Source organism: Tamandua tetradactyla, chromosome X (assembly GCF_023851605.1).
Source record: "Tamandua tetradactyla isolate mTamTet1 chromosome X, mTamTet1.pri, whole genome shotgun sequence".
Lineage (NCBI taxonomy): Eukaryota > Metazoa > Chordata > Mammalia > Pilosa > Myrmecophagidae > Tamandua > Tamandua tetradactyla.
The window spans coordinates 30,251,935-30,261,917 of NC_135353.1; the positions used below are offsets into that span (position 1 = coordinate 30,251,935).

General features: G+C 37.6%; 1 pseudogene; it reads left to right on the forward strand.

The window, feature by feature from the left end:
- The first annotated feature begins 6,735 nt into the window (after window positions 1-6,735).
- Window positions 6,736-8,765, forward strand: LOC143671756 (60 kDa heat shock protein, mitochondrial pseudogene; annotated as a pseudogene).
- Window positions 8,766-9,983: the final 1,218 nt, after the last annotated feature.

The window sequence follows — 9,983 nt, forward strand, 5'->3', positions numbered from 1 at the left end:
TTCCTTCCTTCCTACCTTCTTTCCTTCCTTCCTCCCTCCCTCCCTCCCTTCCTTCCTTCCTTCCCTCCTTCCTGCTTTCCTTCATTCTTTCTTCCAATGTGGATATCTTGCCAGTATTTAAACATTAGATAATTTCATATAAAAATCCAGATTTCTGCATTGTCTTGAAAACCTAGGAGATCTGGCCACACATAGAAGCCTCTCCAACATTTAATACAAAATGTGAGCTGTATTAAAAGAGAGAGAGAGAGAGTTTGGAAATGAAATGGCACTGTCTAGAACAATACTTTAACTTCTCCATAAAAGACAACTGTCAATTCCTTCCTCTGGGTCCTTTGGCAATCTGATGAACTTACTTCTATGAAAGAGGGAAAGGCCAAACACTGTAAGCGCAAGTACATGGTATAGGTTGCTACCACTTCTGCTCCTTTACCCTTTTCTTAAAAATTAAAAAGAAAATTTTATTGAGATCTATTCACATAACATATAATCCATCCAAAGTATACAATAAATGTCTCACAGTATTATCACCTAGTTCTGATAATCATCGCAATCAATTTTTGAACATTTTCATTATTCCAAAAAGAAAAATAACAAATAGACATCAAAAAAACCCAAAAACCTCCATATCCTTTATCTACCCCTATTACTGACCTCTAGTATTGGTGTGATACATTTGTTACTGTTAATGAAAGAATATTAAGATGTCATTGTTAACTATAGTCTTTGGTTTTCAATAGGTACTTTTACCCCATATACCACTCTATTTATAACTCTTTGTACAAGTGTCATACATTTGTACTAGTTCCTGAAAGAACTTATTTATATTTGTCATGTTTGTCATAAACGTCGACCACATAAGGTTCCCTGTTATACAATCCTATATTTTAACCTCTAGCTTTCCTTCTGGTGACACACATGATTCTAAACAACCCCTTTCAACCATATTCACCTACAATTCAGCACCAGCTTCCATCACCTCTATCCATTTCCAAACATTTAAATTCAACCTCATTAAAAATCCTATACATATTAGGCAACTATTCCCCATTCTCTAGCCTCATTTTGTCTCTTGGTAACCTATATTATGACTATCAGTTTGTATATTCTAAATAGTTCATATTAATATAATCATACAATATTTGTCCTTTTGTATCTGACTTATTTCACTCAATATTATGCTGAATGAAATGTCAGACACAAAAGGACATCCACCTATTTTTAGGTTCACCCACCTATTTTATGACTGTGACTTATATGCTTTCAAAAACAACCAGTTAAGGAGACTTCCAGGAAGATGGTGGAGTAGGAAAGGCAGAACTAACTTCTCCACTATGGGTAACTAGAGAAAAGTCAGAAAATGACTGGGACAACAGTTCCAGCATACAAGTGGCGGGAGGGAGTCTTCCACATTATAAAGGGATGAACCAGATGAAAAAACAGAGAAATGATGACTGAAAGGATGAGGTGAGTCCTTTAATTGTGATGACCACCTCTGTGGCTGGCTGCTGTGCATTGGCCCAGAGCAAGTAAAAACGGAGCTGGACACTCCTGTATTCTCATCTCTACAATCAGCTGAGGAGTCATCTCTCAGCCCTGCAGCCTGGAGCTCCCATATGGGAATTTGGGAATCAATAGACTTATTTTAGCAGCAAACAGAGAACTTACTGTAGTGCACAGTGCCTACCTCCCAACCCTGAGGTTGGGGGGCCTTCCCCTCAGGAAGAGAGGGGATGCAGAGCACAGAAGAACAGATCTGACAATTAGCAGGCAAGAGAGACCCTCTGTGTTCAGCTGCCTTTTTCCATGGAAGCACGTGGTGCTCATGGCATGCATGGTGGAGAGGTGGAGACCAGGAAGAGAGCCACATGGAAGCTCCAAGAGCCCCCACCCCCACCCAAATGGCTCAGAGGTACATGGTGGGCAGAGATCTTGCAGACCACCAACTAGCAGGGCACTTCCAAGCTGGCTGAGGGCTGGGGAAGGTGAAACTCTTAACCTCACAGCCCAAGATGTTTTCACTCAGAGGCCTGAGAATCACCAGACCCATTGTACCCCCAGCTGATTCTCCACTGAAGCACACAATAGCACCCCCCCCATACCCCTGGGGCTGGCAATCTCCAGCATGCATGGAGACCAGCTCCATCACTGTAATTTTACCTAGTTTGGACTCACAGTCAGAGAAAAGCTGGCCTGCAGGGTAGAGGTGGCCCAAGAGTGCCATCTTCTGGGAAGACAGGGAACGCGCACTGTGGCAAATTACTGTTCTGCCAAATTTCTTACAATTTTCCAAATAGACTTGCATCTCTTGCAGAAAGCCTTGGCCTCGCACAGACTGATAAACCAAGTGCCAAAAGACAGCTTTAGTACAAACCTAAGCAACTATAAAGTTTCAGGTGAGGAAGGTGTGCTGGTTTGAATCTGTGGTGGACCCCAGAAAAGCCTTGTCCTTTTCTGGGGCCCAATTGTGGGTGGTAACTTTTGATTAGATGATTTCCATGGAGGTGTGTCTCCACCCATTGAAGGTGGAGTTGCTTGCTGGAATCCTTTAAAAGAGGAAACATTTTGGAGAGAGTCCCTTTTGTAGAGCCACAAGAAAACCAGCGGACACTATCACGTTCACCACATGCCCTTCCAGCTGAGAGAGAAACAGTGAATGTCATCAGCCTTCTTGAACCAAGGTATCTTTCCCTGGATGCCTTAAATTGGACATTTCTATAGACTTATTTTAATTGGGACATTTTCTCAGTCTTAGAAATGTAAACTTGAAACTTATTAAATTCCCCTTTTAAAAAGCCATTCCATTTCTGGTATATTGCATTCTGGCAGCTAGCAAACTAGAACACATGGGAAATCAACTTTCAAAGTAATCTTATCAAGATAATCTAATGCAAAGAAATCAGCAGAAAATAACAAAGTATATGGAGACGAAAGAAAATATGGCCAAGCAAAATGACAAAATTAAAAAGCCAGAGGAGATAAAGAATTTGGGACAACTAATCAAAGAATTACATACAAATCCCCAATTCTGGGATACCAGTGATTCTTATATTTGCGTGCTTTGTGTTGACCAAAGATATGAAGGATTTTAAAAAGACATTACAAGAGTATAAAGAAGAATTTGAAAGAGTAAATACAAAAGTAGCAGATCTTATAGAAATGAAAGATATTGTAGAACAAATGAAAAATATACCAGAAACACACAAAAGCAGATTTGAAGAAGCTGAAGAAAGAATAAATGAACTAGAGAACAGGGTAACTGAATGTGAATGCACAAAAGAACAAAGGTGAAAAAGATGGTGTCATGGTCAGGTTCATGTGTCAACTTGGCCAAGTGATGGTAGCTGTTTGTCTGGTTGGGCAAGTGCTGGCCTGTCTGCTGCTATGAGGACATTTCATAGAATTAAGTCATGATCATGTCCACTGCATCCACAGCTGATTCCATTTGTAATCAGCCAAGGGGGGTGTCTTCTGCAATGAGTGATGCTCAATCTAATCACTGGAAGCCTTTTAAGGAGGATTCAGAAGAGACAGGCTCTCTTCCTGCTTCAGCTGGTGAGCCTCTCCTGTGGAGTTCATCCAGACCCTCCACTGGAATCATCAGCTTCACAGCTTGCCCTACAGATTTTGGACTCTACCATCCCATAATTACGTGAGACACTTTTATAAATTTTATATTTACGAATATTTCCTGTTAATTTTGTTTCTCTAGAGAACCCTAACTAATACAGATGGAAACAATTGAATTAGACTTCAGGGAATTGATGGACAACACAAAGCATGCAAATATAGGAATCATTGGTATCTCAGAAGAAGAAAAGAATAAAGAGCTACAGTGAGCATTTGAAGAGATAATTGGGGATAACTTCCCAACCCTTATAAAATTCATAAATAGGCAAATTAAAGAAGCCCAAATGAACTCCAAATAGAATAAATCCAAATAGGCCCATTCTAAGGCATATACTAATCAGATTGTAAAATGCTGAAAAGAAGGAAAAAGTCCTGAAAGCAGCAAGAGAAAAACAATTCACCACATACAAGGGAAGCCACATATGACTAAGCCCTGACTATTCAATGTGCACCATGGAAGCAGGAAGGCAGTGGTATGACATATATAAGATTCTGAAAGAGAAAAGTTGTCAGCCAAGAATTCTTTATCCAGCAAGGCTGTCCTTCAAAAGTAAGGGAGTTTAAAATCTTCAAAGAAAAACAAATGCTGAAAGAATATGTTAACAAGAGACCTGCCCTGCAAGAAATATGAAAGGGAGTTTTGTTATCTGAAAAAAAAAAATAAAGACAGGAGGGAGAGGTCTGAGGAAGGGCATAGAACTGAAGAGTATTAGTAAGGGTAACTTAAAGGATAAAGAGAGAGAGTGAGAAAATAGATCTGACAAAAACTAAAGGATAGGATGGTTAAAGTACTGCCTTTAAAGTAATAACTTTAAATGTGAACGGATTAAACTCCCCAATTAAAAGACAGATAGTCAGAATGGATGAAAAAGTATGATCTATATGCTATTTACAGAAGATTCATCTTAAGCCAAAGGATACAAATAGATTTAAAGTGAAAGGATGGAAAAAATAGTACACACAAGCTATAACCAAAAGAAAGCAAAGATAGCTATACTAATATCAGACAAAATAGACTTTAAATGCAAAGATTTCATAAGAGACAAGGAAAGACACTATATGTAATAAAATGGGAAATTGACCAAGAAGAAATAACAACCAAAAATGTTTATGCACCCAATCAAGGAACTCCAAAGTCATGAGGCAAACATTGACAAAAAGAAGGCAGCAACAGACATTTACACAATAATAGTTGGAGACTTCAATACATCATTCTCTTCTATAGACAGAATAACCAGACAATGGACCAATAGAGAAATAAAGAACCTAAACAGTGTTATAAATTATTAGACCTAACACACATATATAAATCATTGCATCCCAAAACACCAAGATATACATATCTTCTCTAGTGCTCATGGAACGCTTTCCAGGATAAATCATGAGCTGGGGCAAAAAATGGGTCTCAATAAATTTAAAAAGATTGAAATTATTCAAAGCACTTTCTCTGAACATGATGGAAGGAAGCTGGAAATCAATAATCACCAAAGAGACAGAACATTCGTACATATATAGAGGTTAAACCACACACTCTTAAACCAGTAGTGGGTTAAAGGAGAAATTGGTAAAAATCTGAAAACAAGAATATAACATATCAAGACCTGTGGGATACAGCAAAGGCAGTGCTGAGAGGGAAATTTATAGCTCTAAATGCATATAATAAAAAGGAATAAAGAACTAAAACCAAAGACCTAACTGAACAACTGAAGAAGTTAGAGAAAGAACAGCAAACTAACTCTAAAGCCAGTGGAAGAAAGGAATATGAAAATTAAAGCAGAAATAAATGGACTTTGGGACAAAATAAACAATAGAGAGAAGCAATACAATCAAAAGTTGGTTCTTTGAGAAAATAAAAAAATTGACAAATACAGCTAGACTGACAAAGTCAAATAGAGAGAAGATGCAAATAAAGAAAATCAGGATGAAAGGGGAACATTACTACGGATCTTGAAGAAATAAAAGAAATATCATAAGAGAAGACCATGAACCACTGTATGCCAACAAACTAGAAAACTTAAAGGAAATGGACAATTTTCTAGAATCACATAAACATCCTACACTGACTCAAGAAGAAACAGAAGACCGCATCAAACCCATTACAAGTAAAGAGATTCAATCAGCCATCAAAAACCTTCCTACACATAAAAGCCCAGGACCAGATGTCTTCATGGGGGAATTTTATCAGATATTACAAAAAGAACTAACACCAATCCTGCTCAAACCCTTCCAAAAAATTGAAGAAAATGGAAAACCTAACTCATTTTATGACGCTAACATCACTTTAATACATAAACCAGATAAAGATACAAGAAAGGAAAACTACAAGCCAATCTCCCTAATGAATATACATGCAAAAATTCTCAACAAAATGATTGCAAATCTAATCCAAAGGCATATTAAAAGAATTATACATCATGACCAAGTGAGGCGCATGCCAGGCCTGCAAGGGTGGTTCAATATAAGAAAATCAATCAATATAACACAACACATTAACACATTTTCAATTTGTTTGTTTTCAATTTGAACCACATGTTCATCTTGATTGATGCTGAAAAAGCGTTCAACAAAATTCAGCATTTTTTTCTGATAAAAGTCCTTCAAAAGGTAAGAATTGAAGGAAACTCCTTCAATATGATAAAGGACATATATGAAAAATCCACAGCCAGCATCGTACTCAATGACAAGAGACTGAAAGTCTTCCCCCTAAGATTGGGAATGAGACAAGGATGCCTTCTGTCACCACTATTATTCAACATTATGCCAGAAGTTCTAGCTAGAGCAATTAGGCAAGAAAAATGGCATCAAAATCAGAAAAGAAGTAGTAAAACTTTCATTATTTGCAGATGGCATGATACTATATTCAGAAAATCCTTAGAAATCTGCAGCAAAGCTTCTTGAGCTAATAAAGATATCCAGTAAAGTGGCAAGATATAAGATTAATGTGCAAATATCAGTAATGTTACTATACACTAATAATAACCTAAATGAGGAGGCAATTAAGAAAAAAAATCCATTCACAATAGCAACTAAAAGTATCAATATCACCCTCGCTTGCTGCTGACTGTCTGCCTCTCCATCTGCATGCTTGCCAGCTGCCCCACAAAAATGTTTTGATTACCTACAGTCCTTCACCAAATGAGGCCAGTGTCCAGGGCATTGGCTCCTCTTATGCCAAGGATGTAAAATTTGGTGCAGATGTCTGAGCCTTAATGCTTCAAGGTGTAGACCTTTTAGCCAATGTAACTGTGCTGATCTGAATCTGTGGTGGACCCCAGAAAAGTCATGCCCTTTGATCCTCATTCAATAGTGCTGGGTGGTAGCATTTTGATTGTTTCCATGAAGATGTGACCCACCCAATTGTGGGTGGTCCATGGAGGTGTGTCTCTACCCACTGAAGGTGGAGTTGCTTGCTGGAATCCTTTAAAAGAGGAAGCATTTTGGAGAGAGTCCTTTTTGGTAGAGCCACGTGAAAGCCAGCAGATGCCACCATGTTTGCCATGTGCCCTTCCAGTTGAGAGAGAAATGTTGAACATCGTTGGCCTTCTTGAAACAAGGTATCTTTCCCCGGATGCCTTAAATTGGACATGTCTATGGACTTGTTTTAATTGGGACATTTTCTCGGCCTTGGAACTGTAAACTAGCAACTCATTAAATTCCCCCTCTTAAAATCCATTCTATTTCTGGTATATTGCATTCCAGCAGCTAGCAAACTAGAACAGTAACCATTACTATGGGGCCTAAGAGAAGAAGAGTGATTATTGAACAGAGTGGGGAAGTCCCAAAGTAACAAAAGATCATGTTTACATTACAAAGTCTATTGACTTAAAGGATAAATATATAAATACATTGGCACTAAACTTGTTCAAGATGCTGTCAATAGCACAAATAAAGACTGCTACTGTACTGGCATGCTCTATTGCCAAGGAAGGCTTTGAGAAGATTAGCAAAGGTGCTCAACCAGTGGAAATCAGGAGAGATGTGATGTTAGCTGCTGGTGCTGTAATTGCTGAACTTAAGAACATAAGAAGCAGTCGAAACCTGTGACAACCCCTGAAGAATTGCTCAGATTGCTACAATTTCTGCAAATGGAGACAAAGAAATTTGGAACATCATTTCTGATGCAATGAAAAAGTTGGAAGAAAGGGTGTCATCACAGATAAGGATGGAAAAATATTGAATGATGATTAGAAATTATTGAAGGCATGAAGTTTGATCAGAGTTATATTTCTCCATACTGCATTAATACATCAAAGCATCAGAAATGTAAATTCCCAGGATGCCTATGTTCTGTTTAGTGAAAAGAAAATTTCTAGTGTCCAATCCATTGTACCTGCTCTTGAAATTGCCGATGCTCACCATAAGCCTTTGGCTATAATTGCTGAAGATTTTGATGAGAATCTCTAAGTACACTTTTTTTTGAACAGGCTGAAAGTTGATCTTCAGGTTACAGCAGTCAAAGCTCCAGATGATAATAGAAAGAACCAGCTCAAAGACACGGCTATTGCTACTAGTGGTGCGGTGTTTGGAGAAAAGGGGTTGACTCTAAATCTTGAAGATGTTCAGCCTCATGATTTGGGAAAAGTTGGAGAGGTCATAGTGACCAAAGATGATGCCATGCTCTTGAAAGGAAAAGGTGACAAGACTCAAATAGAAAAACATGTTCAAGAAATCATTGTGAAGTTAGATGTCACAACTAGTGAACATTAAAATGAAAAACTAAATGAACGTCTAGCAAAACTTTCAGATGGAATAGCTGTGCTGAAGGTTGGCAGAACAAGTGATGTGGAAATGAATGGACGATAAAAAATTCGGTATAAAAATTATTAAAAAGAACACTCAAAATTTCTTCAGTGACCGTTGCTAAGAATGCAGGTGTTGAAGGTTTGTTGATAGTTAAGAAAATCATGCAAAGTTCCTCAGAAGTTGGCTATGATGCTATGCTTGGAGATTTTGTGAATATGGTGGGAAAAGGAATTATTGATCAAACTAAGGTTGTAAGAGCTGCTTTATGGGATGCTGCTAGGGTGGATTATCTGTTAACCACAGCAGAAAGTGTATTCACAGAAATTCTTAAAGAAAAGAAGTGTCCTGCAATGGGTGGGATGGGTGGGATGGGTGGATCTGCTCTACCATGATTAATAAACTGTGATGGAAGCTCAAGGCAGTGTTTCTCACCAATCACTTGAGAAAGTCATTTGAAAAAAACTGACAGAAGAAAAGGCTGACTGATGTAAGAAAATCTTGATAACCACAAGTTACTGGTTTCAATGGACAATATATAATGGTTTATGGCTGTCATTGTCCATGCCTACAGATAATTTATTTTGTACGTTTTGAATAAGAAGACATCATATATTCCTCTACCATGTACCAATGGACTGCTTTCAACTTAAATCACTGAGGCATTTTTACTGATTCTGTTAAAATCAGGATTTTAGTGCTTGCCATCACTAGACAAGAAGAAGCAGCCTTTCTGAGGAATAACTGTATATAAAGAAGAGAAATATTCAATTATGTGGCAAATCTTTGTGTAATAAAAATTTGTTTAAAGTTAAAAAAAAAAGGAATCAAGTATCTATAGATAAACTTAATCGAGGATGTAAAGGACCTGTACACAGAAAACCACACACCCTTGCTAGAAGAAATCAATGACCTAAATAGGTGGAAAGATATTCCATGTTCGTGGATAAGAAGGCTAAATGTCATTAAGATGACAAGTCTACCACAACTGATCTACAGAGTCAAAGCGATACCAATAAAAATTCCAACAACATATTTTGCAGAAGTGAAAAAAACCAGTTACTAAATTTATTTAGAAGAGAAAGAGGCCTTGACTTGCCACAAAAAGAATCCAAAAATGAAAAACAAAGTGGGAGGACTTACATTTCATGACTTTAAAGCTTATTATAAAGTCAAAGTGTTCAAAACAGCATGGTACAAAGAAATACATTGATCAGTAGAATCGATTTGAGAGTTTTGATTGAAGTCTATTCAGTTGGTTCTTGTCAAGGCCTCCAAATCCACTGAACTTGGAAAGAATAGTCTTTTCAATAAATGTGGCTGTGAAAATTGGATATCCACAGCCAAAGGAATGAAAGAGGACCCCTAACTTATTCCCTGTACAAAAATTAACTAAAAGAGGATGAAAACTAAATATAAGAGTCAGTACCATAAAACTCATAGAAGAAAATAAAGGGAAACACCTTCAAGACCTGGTATTATGATATAGCTTCTTAGAACTTACATCCAAAGCACAAGTGAAAAAATAAGAAATAGGTAAATGGGAACTCCTCAAAATCAAATGTTTCTGTGCCTCAAAGGACTTTGTCAAAAAGGTGAAGGGGCAGTCAACT